The sequence below is a fragment of the Eublepharis macularius genome, chromosome 5 (genome assembly GCF_028583425.1).
Source record: "Eublepharis macularius isolate TG4126 chromosome 5, MPM_Emac_v1.0, whole genome shotgun sequence".
Taxonomy (NCBI): Eukaryota; Metazoa; Chordata; class Lepidosauria; order Squamata; family Eublepharidae; genus Eublepharis; species Eublepharis macularius.
In genome coordinates, this window is record NC_072794.1 from 7,832,784 (window position 1) to 7,845,670 (window position 12,887).

Here is a 12,887-nt window from a genome sequence, read left to right on the forward strand (position 1 = left end):
CCTATGGGCAATCACTGTTTTCAGTATTCTCTCTCTAGATATCATTTTCTCTATTTCTGAATCTATCTCTATCGTTTTATCTCTATCGTTATATACCTATCTTCAACTAACTTCATCTATGTGTATATAGGTGTATATTTTTCTAATGTTTTTGTTTTTCAGTCCTTCTTTCTATCAATTTATCTATCTTCCTCTGTCCGCATCTATATTTGTTGCTTTCACTTTCTGTTTCTTGTTCTAGCACAGTTGATGTCTATATAGCCATTTCTATTTCTCTGTATCTGTCGCTTACTGTTTATTTGTTACTTTGCCTTTCTATCTGATTTTTCCTGTCTTTCCACCATTATCAATCTGAATCCATGTACAGCTTTCCTTTCCTATCTCTGTCTATCTTTAGCTATCATTTTCTTTTTCTATATCGCTCTGTTTTCTATATACCTTTCTCTAACTATCTTCAGCTACGTTTCTCTATCTTTTTCTAATGTATATGTTTTTCTTTTAAAAGAATTTTTATTGGATTAGAAACATATAATAACAATTATAATCACATTCTTTAATTTTTTCTAATTCTAACCCCCTCCCTTTCCCCCCCTTTTTATTGACTTCCAACAGTTTTCCAACCCCCTATCCACTTTCGCTCTACTCCTTCATATTTATTTTATTTGTTTATTATAATATACTTTCAGATTCTTCTAAGCACTATTTCCACTTCCTTTCACATATAAATTGTCATATAAATTGTCATATAAATAAAATCCTCTTAATCTATCTTCTTCATTAAAACTACTAATAATATTCATTTTGATAACCTGTGTTTTATCTTACTCCTTCTATTCTCTTCAATATGGGACAAACAATTTGCCCCCCTTTATACATCAATTCCAATACTTCTATACACATACTTATTATACACACTTATTGTTGAATTTACGTATGTATGTATATATTCACTCTATGTTATACGGTTATCTTTCCAAAAAATATAGATTAGTTAATTTCTATCCCATTAATTCTCATAGTATCAACGCTATTGCTACTTAATATAATACTTAAAAATCATATAAAGTTGCTTAGAATTTTTCCATTAACTCTCCACCCCCTCGGTATAGTCACTTCTCTCCTCCTGTGTACCTCAATAATTTTCAAACTGCCACAGTTCTCCTCCCACCTCCCTTTTTTTCACCAAATATTGTTTCAGCTTTCCCCAGTCCGTGTTAAACTGCCCTGGATCAAGGTCTCTCAGTTTTCTTGTCATTTTGTCCATCTCCGCCATGTACAGCAATTTGTAAATCCAGTCCTCAGTAGTTGGCACTTCTTGTACTTTCCACTTCTGCGCATACAAAAGTCTGGCTGCTGCCGTCATATAGAATATCAATATAGAATGTATATGTTTTTCAAATGCTCTTTCTATCTATCTACCTTGTTCTGTCTGACTCTATATGTATATGTATTTTATTCATTCTTTCAATCCTTCCTTCTATCTATCATGTTCTGTCTGACTTTATATGTGTTTATATGTGCATTTGCATTCTGATTCTAGCTCTAGCACAGTTGATCTCTATGTAGCCTTTTCTCTATGTAGCTTTTTCTCAGTCTCTTTTGTTTGTTACTTTCTATCTCTGTCTTACTTTCTATCTCTTTCTATGCATATCTGCCCTTTCTAGCTCTGTCTTTTTCTCTCTTTCTATTTCTATCTCTGTTTTCTATGTACCATTCTCTAATGATGTACCATTCTGCAACTATACATGTTTGTATCTTTTTCGAATGCTTTTGTTTTCCAATCCTTCTTTCTATCTATCTATCTTGTTTTGTTCAATTCTATATCTATTTATACCGTTTCGCATTCTGTTTCTAGCTCTAGCATTCGCATTCTGTTTCTCTGTATCTCTCTTACTGTCTATTCGTAACTTTCAGTCTCTAGCTGTCGTTCTATGTTTCCACCACTCCATGTGTCTCTTGCTATGTATATCTGGCCCTTCTTATTTCTATCTCTAGCTGTCCTTTTCTCTCTTTCTATACCTATTTCTATTGTTTTCTACATACCTTTCTCTAACTATCTTCATCTATATGTATATTTGTGTAGCTATCTTTTTCTAATTTTTTTTCAACCCGTCTTTCTATCTATGGATCTTGTTCTGTCCAGCTCTGTATCTATTTGTAGTGTTCACATGCTTTTTCAAGCTGTAGCACAGTTGAGCTCTATGTAGTCTTTTTCTCTGTGTTTCTCTGTATCTGTCTCTTACTGTCTATTTGTTACCTTGTATTTCTATCTGTATCTTTCTGTGCCGTTCCACCACTAACTATCTGAATCTCTTTCTATGTATTTCTATCCTATCCTATCTCTTTCTGTCTCTAGCTATCATTCTCTTTATAGCTCTATCATTTTCCATATACCTTTCCCTATCTTGATCTACATGGATCTATCTTTTGTAATGTTTTTGCTTCCTCGCCATCTTTCTATCTATCTTTCTTGTTCTTTTTGACTTTATATCTATTTGAAGCGTTTGCTTTCTGTTTGTAGCTGTAGTACTTTTCTATCTAAGTAGCCTTTTCTATCTGTTTCTCTGTGTCTATTACTGTTTATTTCTTACTTTCTATCTCTATCTATTTCTTTCTATGTGTTTCCACCACTATCTATCTGAATCTATCTCTATCTATATCTGCCCTTTCCTATCTTTTTCTATCTCTAGCTGTCTTTTTTCCTCTTTCCATATACATTGCTATCATTCTCTATCTTAATCCATATGTATGTATGTGTATCTTTTTCTAATGCATTTGTTCTTCAATCCTCGTTCTATATTTCTATCTTGTTCTGTCCAACTCTATATCTAGCTCTAGTTAGAAAGGTAGTTAGAGATATTTAGAGAACAGTATATGGAAAAAAGTAGAGAGATATGTAGAAAGTTAGCTAGTGATAGAAAGATAGATAATAAAAAGCAGATAAACATAGAAAGAGCTAGATTCAGAGCAATAGTGGTGGAAATACACAGAAAGAAACAGAAAGAAACAATAACAAATAGAAAGTAAGAAACAGATACCGAGAAAGAAAAAGGCTTCATAGACATCAACTGTGCTAGAGCTAGAAACAGAATGTGAATGCTAAAAATAAATATAAAGTCGGACATAAGATACATAAATACATAGAATAGATAGATACATAAATAGATAGAAAGATGGAATGAGGGGGGAAAGACAGATACTCATAGATTAAGATAGATGGAGAAAGATATGTGGAAAATGATAGAGATAGTTAAAGAAAGAGAGAAAATGATAACAAGAGACAGAAAGAGATAGGAAAGGGCAGATATACATAAACGTCAGATTGATAGTGGTGGAAAGGCATAGGAAGAAACAGCCAGAGATAGAAAGTAGAAAATAGACTGTAAGAGAAACAGATAGAAAAGGTTACATAGAGATCAACTGTGATAGAGCTAGAATCAGAATGCAAATGCTACAAACACATAAAATTGGACAGAACATGAAAGATAGAAAGACTGAAAGAAAGAACAAATGTCATATACATATAGAGTCAGACAGAACAAGGTAGATAAACAGAAAGAGCGTTTGAAAACCATATACATTAGAAAAAGATAGATAAATGTACATACACATAGATGGAGATAGAGAACGGTATATAGAAAATGATAGAGAGATGTAGAAAAAGAGTATGATAGCTAAAGATAGGAACGAGATAGGAAAGGGAAGAGAAAGAGATAGATTCAGATTGATAGTGAATCTATCAGATTGATATATATACACATATATACGCATAAGTGAAGTTAGTTAGAGATAGATATATAACGATAGATATCAAACGATCGCGAAATAGATACAGAAAGAGAGAAAATGATAGCTAGAGATTGAAAGAGATAGGAAACGGGAGATAACCATAGAAGAGACAGATTCAATTTGATAGAGGCGGAAAGCCATTGAAAGAAAGATAGATATGGAAAGTAACAAAGTGAGAGTAAGAGACATATACAGAGAAACAGATAGAAAAGGCTACATAGAGATCAACTGTGCTAGAGCTAGGAACACTGCGAACGCTATACATACATATAGAATCAGACAGAACAATAGAGCGAGAAAGAAAGAGAGAAAGAAGGCGCGAATGCTACAAAGATCGGGAAGAACTAGATAAATAAAGACGGATTGAAAAAAAAAAGTGAACGCTACAAATACACAGCCATGAAAATGGAGATAGAAAATAATAGGAAGAGCTAGATACAGAGATACTAGCTCTAACAGTTTCTAGCTCTAACACAATTGATATCTTATGTAGTCTTTTCTAGCTTTCTCTCTATAGTCTCTTAAGTCTCTGTTACTTTCTATCTCTTGCTGGTTATGTCTCTCTCCACTACTATCTCTTTCTATGTATATCTGCCCATTCTATATCTGTCTCTTGCTCTTTCTATATCTATCTCTAATTGATTTCTATGTACCGTTCTCTATTCTCTATTCGACTATTCGACTATATTCCACTATTCTCTATCTCTTTCTATGTATAGCTTCCCTTTCCTGTCTCTTTCTATCTAGATCATTTTCTCTCTCATCTCCATCGTTTTCTCTATACCGTTCTCTATCTTCATCTATGTGTCTCTATCTTTTTCTAATGTTCTTGTTTTGCTCTCCTGTCGATCTTTCTATTTATCTATCTTTTTCTGTCCAACTCTATATATTTGGAGCATTCGCATTCTGTTTCTAGCTCTAGCAGTTGATCTCTGTAGCGTTTTCAATCTATTTCTCTGAGTGTCTCTTCTTGTCTGTTACTTTCTATTTCTTTCTTTCTGTCTTTCTATCATCTATGTGAATCTATTTCTGTGAATATATGCCCTTTCCTATCTCTTTCTGTCTCTAGCAATCACTTCCTCTCTCAATAGCTATATCGTTTTCTTTCTTCATCTATGTGTATCTATGTTTTTCTAACTTTTTTCTAGCTATCTTGTTCTGGCTGGCCCTTTTGCTTCCTGTCTATTCTCTGTTTCTTACTATATTTTTCCACCACCATATACCGGAAACTATCGTCATCTATGTATATCGTCATCTTTTTCTAATGAAACTATCGGCATCCTTTTCTAATGTTTTTTTTTGTCAACTTCTCTACGTATATCTGCCCCTTCTAGCTTAAGCTATAATTTTCTCTCTTTCTATTTCTATCGCTATTGTTTTTTATATACCTTTCTCTATCTTCATCTACGTGTACATGGTTCAAGCTCTGGCACCGTTGATCTCTAAGTAGCCTTTCCTTTCTGTTTCTCTGTATGTCTCTTCCTATCTATTTCTGACTTTCTAGCCCTATGTTTCTTGTTTTCTCATTTCTCTCTCTCTCGTTTTCTAGGTACATTTCTATCACTATCTTCATCTATGTGTAACTATCTTTTAAAAATGTTTTTGTTTTTTAAGCCTTTCTATGTATCTTGTACTCTCTGACTCTCTATGTCGCATTCACACTCAGCTAGATAGATAGATAGATAGATAGATAGATAGATAGATAGATAGATAGATAGATAGATAGATAGATAGATAGATAGATAGATAGATAGATAGATAGATAGATAGATAGATAGATAGAAAAGACTACATAGAGATCAACTCTGCTAGATAAGAAATAGAATGCGAATGATACAAATACATATAGAGCAGGACAGAACAAGATAGACAGATCTTGAAAGATGGAGAGAAAATCAAAAACAATAGAAAGTAGATGCACATATATAGATATAGTTATAGAAAGAGAGGAAGTGATTGCTAGACATAGAAAGAAAAAGGCAGATGTACATAGAAAAGGATAGCATCAGATTGATAATGTTGGAAAGACATAGAAAGAAAAAGCTAGAAAGTAACAAATAGACTGTAAGAGACAGATACAGAGAAAGAGAGAGAAAAGACTATGTAGCGATCAACTGTGCTAGAGCTAGAAAGAACACGAATACATGTAGCATTGGACAGAACAAGAACAAGCCAGAAAGAAGGCGAGGAAAACAAAAACATTAGAAAAAGCTAGATACACAGACGAAATTAATTAGAGAAAGTGCGAAACAGAATGCGAAAAGCATTGATATAGAGTCGGATAGAACAAGATAGATAGGTCGATAGAAAGAAGGAGAGAAAAACAAAAACATTAGAAAAAGATAGATACACATAGATGATCATTAGAGAAAGGTATATAGAAAATGCTAGATATGGAATGAGAGAAAATGATAGCTAGAGATAGAAAGAGAAAGGAAAGGTCAGATATGCATAGATAGATTCAGATAGGTAGTGGTGCAAAGAAACAGATACATATTTAAAGGAACAAATAGACAGTAAGAGACAGATACAGAGAAAAAGATATAAAAGGCTACATAGGGATCAACTGTTCTAGACGTAGAAACAGAAAGCGATGGTATATATGGGTATAGAGTCGGACAGAACACGATTGATAGATAGAAAGGAGAGAAAAACAAAAACATTAGGAAATGATAGTGATAGATACAGAAATTGAGGGAAGATATGCATAGAAATATACAGAGAGAAGAGATGTTTTAAAAGAAATTGAAAAGGCTACATAGAGAGCAACAGCTAGAAAGAGAAAGCGAATGCTAGAAATATATACAGAGAGAGATTATTACAGATAGTGGTGGAAAGATTTAGGAAGAAAGATATAGATAGAAGTAACAAATAGACAAATAGACAAATACATAGAAAAAGATGGAAAGGCCTACAATGTGAACAACTGTGCTAGAGCTAGAAAACATACATAAACATAGATGAAGATAGTTGGAGAAAGATGTGGAAAATGATAGAGATAGATAAAGAAAGACAGAAAATGACAACAAGAGACAAAGAGATAGGGAATTTTATACATAAAATTCAGATTGATAATGGTGGAAAGGCATAGGATGAAACAGACAGAGATAGAAAGTAACAGATTCGGACAAAGACAGAATGATAGAAGAAGCAATGAAAAACAAAAACATTAGAAAAAGATAGCTACACCTTCATACACATAGACGATGATAGTTAAAGTATATAGAAAAAGGGAGAGATAGATACTGTATCTGGAGACAAAAAGAGATCGTATAGGCCAGATAGAAATAGAAAGAGATAAATTCAGATAGATAGTGGTGGAAAGTAACAAACAAAAGTAAGAGACTGAGAAAAACAGATAGAATAGGCTACATAGAGATCTACATATACATGTCAGACAGAACAAGGTAGATAGATTGAAAAACATATACATGCGTTTGAAAAACATATACATTAGAAAAAAGATGGTTAGAGAAAGGTATATAGAAAACGTTAGCGAGATGTAGAAAAAGAGAATATAATAGCTAAAGAAACAGATAGATATCTTCCCTTCGCTATCTCTTTCTGTCTTTAGCTAGATAGTGAGAGAGAGATTCAGACTGATAGTGGTGGAAAGAAAGAAAGGATCAGATAGAAAGACAAAGTAACGAATAAACAGTACGAGACAGATACAGAGAAATAGAAAAGGCTATATAGACATCAACTGTACTAGAAACAGAAACAGAAAGCGAAAGCGAAAGATTTGGATAGAAGAAGATAGATACATAGACAGAAGATAGAAAGAAGGACTGAAAAACAAAAAAAATTAGAAAAATATATATACACGTAGGTGAAGTTAGCTAGAGACAGATATATAACGATAGATATAAAACAATCGAGATAGATACAGAAATAGAGAAAATGATATCTAGAGAGAAAGAGAGAAAAGGGCAGATATACAAAGAAAGAGATAATTTCAGCTAGATAGTGGTGGAGAGCTATAGAAAGAAACAGATACAGATAGAAAGTAGCAAGTATCTCTCTCTGGCTGCTTCCACACACGTTGGAGAATCCACTTTCAATACTCTTTCATGAAGATTTGAAACTGATTTTCCATGTGTGGAACAAAAAATCCACTTCTAAAGGACTACGAAAGTGCATTGAAAGTACATTATTCAACGTGTGTGGAAATGGCCTAGCTCTCTCTCTCTCTTGTTCCGTCCAACTCTATAAGTACGTTCGCATACTTTCTAGGTCTAGCACAGTTGATCACTTTGTAGCCTTTTCTATTTCTTTGAAAATGTCTCTATGTATATTTCTATGCATATCTTCCCTTTCCTAGTCCTATCTCTAGCTATCAATTTCTCTCTGTATCTATCACTATCATTTTCTATATACCTTTCTCTATACCATATTCTATATACCTTCATCTATGTGTTACCTTTTCTAATGTTTTTGTTTTCCTCTCCTTTCTGTCTATCTATATATCTTGTTCTGTCCGACGCTATATGTATTTGAAGCATTCTCATTCTGTTTCTAGCTCTAGCACGGTTGATCTCTACGTAGCCTTTCTTACTGTCTATTTGTTACTTTTTGTCTTTATCTGTTTCTTTCTAAGGCTTTGCACCACTACCTATCTGAATCTCTCTCTTCCCATGTATATATGCTCTTTCCTATCTTTCTATATGTATCATTTTCTCTTATTCTATATCAATCTCTAACATTTTCTATGTACCTTTCTTTAATGATATTCATCTCTCTGTATCTGTCTTTTTCTAATGTTTTTGGTTTTCTCTCCATCTTTCAATCAAGTCTATCTTGCTCTGTCCTGCTCTATAAGTATTTGAATCATTCGAATTCTGTTTCTTATCTAGCAGTTGATCTCAATGTAGCCTTTTCTATCTGGTCCTCTATATATGTCTCTTAATTTGTTACTCTCTCTCTCTCTCTCTCTCTCTCTCTCTCATCTATCTAGCTGAGTGCGAATGTGACATAGTCAGACAGTACAAGATAGAAAGGCTTGAAAAAACTTTTTTAAAAGATAGCTACACAGATGATAGTGATAGAAATGTACTTAGAAAACGATAGAGATAGAGATATAGAGAGAAAATGATAGCTAGAGAAAGAAAGATAAGGACGGGCAGATATGCATTGAAAGTGAAAGAGTCAGATACATAGTGCTGGATAGAAAGTCACAAATAGATAGGAAGAGACATACAGAGAAACAGAAAGGAAAGGCTACTTAGAGACCAACTGTGCCAGAGCTTCAACCAGAATGCAAACCAGAATGCGAATACATACAGAACAAGAGAGAGAGAGAGAGAGAGAGAGAGAGAGAGAGAGAGAGAGAGAGAGAGAGAGAGAGAGAGAGGTATATACAAAACAATAGAGATAGATATAGAAAGATTATTACATTAGAAAACATTAGAAAAGGATTTACAGATATATATACACATAGACAAAGGTATGTAGAAAACAAAACCAATCGATATTGAAAGAGAGAATATGAAAGAGAATATTGAAAGAGAGAATATGTAACTAGAATATGTAACTAGACAGGAAAGGGCAGATATCCATAGAAAGAGATAGATTGATAGAAGTGGAAAGGTACAAAGAAACAGAGATAAAAAGTAACAAATAGTAAGAGACAGATACAGAGAAACAGATCAAAAAGGCTACATAGAGATCATCTCTATCCAACTGTGTTCGCATCCTCTTTCTAGCTCTAGCACAGGTGGAGCGTTTTCTGTTTCCTTGCATATCTCTATTACTGTCTAGTTGTTACTTTGTATTTGTTTCTTTCTGTCTTTCCACCACTATCTCTCTATTTATAGCTGCCCTTTCCTATCGCTTTCTACCTCTAACAATTATTTTCTCTCTTCTCTATGTCTATCGTTTTCTGTATACTTTTGTGTATCTTATCTTTTCTAATGTTTTTGTTGTTCTTTGCTTCTTACGATCTCTCTACCTTTTTATCTTGTTCTGTCTGACTTTGTATGTATTTCTTGCGTTCACATTCTTTTTCTAGCTCTAGCACAGTTGATCTCTATGTAGCCTTTTCTATGTTTCTCTGTATCAGTCTCTTACATTGTTTGTTACTTTCTGTCTGTTTCTTCCTATAGCTATCTGAATTTATCTCTTTCTATGTATATCTGCCCTTTCCTATCTCTTTCTATCTCTAGTTATCATTTTCTCTCTATCTCCATCGTTTTCTATATACTCTCTATCTTCATCTATGTGTATCTATCTTTTCCTAATGTTCTTGTTTTGCTCTCCTTCTTTCGATCTTTCTATTTATCTTTATATTTTTTAGTATTTTTACTCTTTTTTTACTATTTTTTACTATTTTTTACTATTTTTTACTCTCTCTGTCTATCTCTATTGTTTTGTATCTATCGAGAGAGAGAGAGAGAGAGATAGGCCATTTCCACACACGTTGAATAATGCACTTTCAATGCACTTTCGTAGTCCTTTAGAAGTGATACTACTTACTTAAGAGAGATACTTACTACTTTCTATCTCTATCTGTTTCTTTCTATAGCTTTCCACCACTATCTATCTGAAGCTATCTCTTTCTTTGTATATCTGCCCTTTTCTCTCTCGTTCTCTCTAGATATCATTTTCTCTATTTCTGTATCTCTCTCTATTGTTTTATATCTATCGTTATATATCTGTCTCTAGCTAACTTCACCTATGTGTATATATATTTTTCTAATTTTTTTTTGTTTTTCAGTCCTTCTTTCTATCTTCTGTCTATGTATCTATCTTCTTCTAGCCGAATCTTTCGCTTTCGCTTTCTGTTTCTGTTTCTGTTTCTAGTACAGTTGATGTCTATATAGCCTTTTCTATTTCTCTGTATCTGTCTCGTACTTATTCGTTACTTTGTCTTCCTATCTGATCCTTTCTTTCTTTCCACCACTATCAATCTGAATCTCTCACTATCTAGCTAAAGACAGAAACAGATAGTGATATCTAGAGATATCTATCTCTGTTTCTTTAGCTATTACATTCTCTTTTTCTACATCTCGCTAACGTTTTCTATATACCTTTCTCTAACCATCTTTTTTCTAATGTATATGTTTTTCAATCGCATGTATATGTTTTTCAATCTATCTACCTTGTTCTGTCTGACTCTCTCTATATATGTAGATCTCTACGTAGCCTATATCTGTTTTTCTCAGTCTCTTACTCTTGTTTGTTACTTTCCACCACTATCTATCTGAACTATCCACCACTATCTATCTATATCTCTTTCTATGTCTATCTGGCCTATACGATCTCTTTTTGTCTCCAGATACAGTATCTGTCTCTCCCTTTTTCTATATACTTTAACTATCATCGTCTATGTGTATGAAGGTGTAGCTATCTTTTTCTAATGTTTTTGTTTTTCATTGCTTCTTCTATCATTCTGTCTTTCTATCTATCTTCTTCTGTCCAATCTATTTGTTTTCTCTCTCTGTCTGTTTCATCCTATGCCTTTCCACCATTATCAATCTGAATTTTATGTATAAAATTCCCTATCTCTTTGTCTCTTGTTGTCATTTTCTGTCTTTCTTTATCTATCTCTATCATTTTCCACATCTTTCTCCAACTATCTTCATCTATGTTTATGTATGTTTTCTAGCTCTAGCACAGTTGTTCACATTGTAGGCCTTTCCATCTTTTTCTATGTATTTGTCTATTTGTCTATTTGTTACTTCTATCTATATCTTTCTTCCTAAATCTTTCCACCACTATCTGTAATAATCTCTCTCTGTATATATTTCTAGCATTCGCTTTCTAGCTGTTGCTCTCTATGTAGCCTTTTCAATTTCTTTTTAAAACATCTCTTCTCTCTGTATATTTCTATGCATATCTTCCCTCCCTATCTCTAGATATCAATTTCTATCACTATCATTTCCTAATGTTTTTGTTTTTCTCTCCTCCTTTCTCTCCTCAATCTATCTGGTTCTGTCCCACTCACCCATATATACCATCGCTTTCTGTTTCTACGTCTAGAACAGTTGATCCCTATGTAGCCTTTTATATCTTTTTCTCTGTATCTGTCTCTTACTGTCTATTTGTTCCTTTAAATATGTATCTGTTTCTTTGCACCACTACCTATCTGAATCTATCTATGCATATCTGACCTTTCCTTTCTCTAGCTATCATTCCATATCTAGCATTTTCTATATACCTTTCTCTAATGAGCATCTATGTGTATCTATCTTTTTCTAATGTTTTTGTTTTTCTCTCCTTCTTTCCGGCTTGTTCTTGTTCTGTCCAATGCTACATGTATTCGTTGTCTTTCTAGCTCTAGCACAGTTGATCGCTACATAGTCTTTTCTTTCTCTGTCTCTTTCTCTGTCTCTGTCTCTTACCGTCTATTTGGTACTTTCTAGCTTTTTCTTTCTATGTCTTTCCAACATTATCAATCTGAAGCTATCCTTTTCTATGTACATCTGCCTTTTCCTATCTCTTTCTATGTCTAGCAATCACTTCTTCTCTTTCTATATCTATCTCTATCATTTTCTATATATGTGCTTCTACTTCCTATTGTTTTTGATTTTCTCTCCATCTTTCAAGATCTGTCTATCTTGTTCTGTCCTGCTCTATATGTATTTGTATCATTCGCATTCTATTTCTTATCTAGCAGAGTTGATCTCTATGTAGTCTTTTCTATCTATCTATCTATCTATCTATCTATCTATCTATCTATCTATCTATCTATCTATCTATCTATCTATCTATCTCTCTCTCTCTCTCTCTCTCTCTCTCTCTCTCTCTCTCTCTCTCTCTCTCTCTCTCTCTCTCTCTCTCTCTCTCTCTCTCTCTCTCTCTCTCTCTCTCTCTCTCTCTCTCTCTCTCTCTCTCTCTCTCTGTCTGTCTGTCTGTCTGTCTGTCTGTCTGTCTGTCTGTCTGTCTGTCTGTCTAGCTAGCTAGCTAGCTAGCTAGCTAGCTAGCTAGCTAGCTGAGTGCGAACGCAACATAGAGAGTCAGAGAGTACAAGATAGATAGAAAGGCTTGAAAAACAAAAACAATTTTAAAAGATAGTGTAACTATAGATGAAGATAGTGATAGAAATGTACTTAGAAAACGAGAGAGAGAGAAATGAGAGAAAATGATAGCTAGAGAAAGAA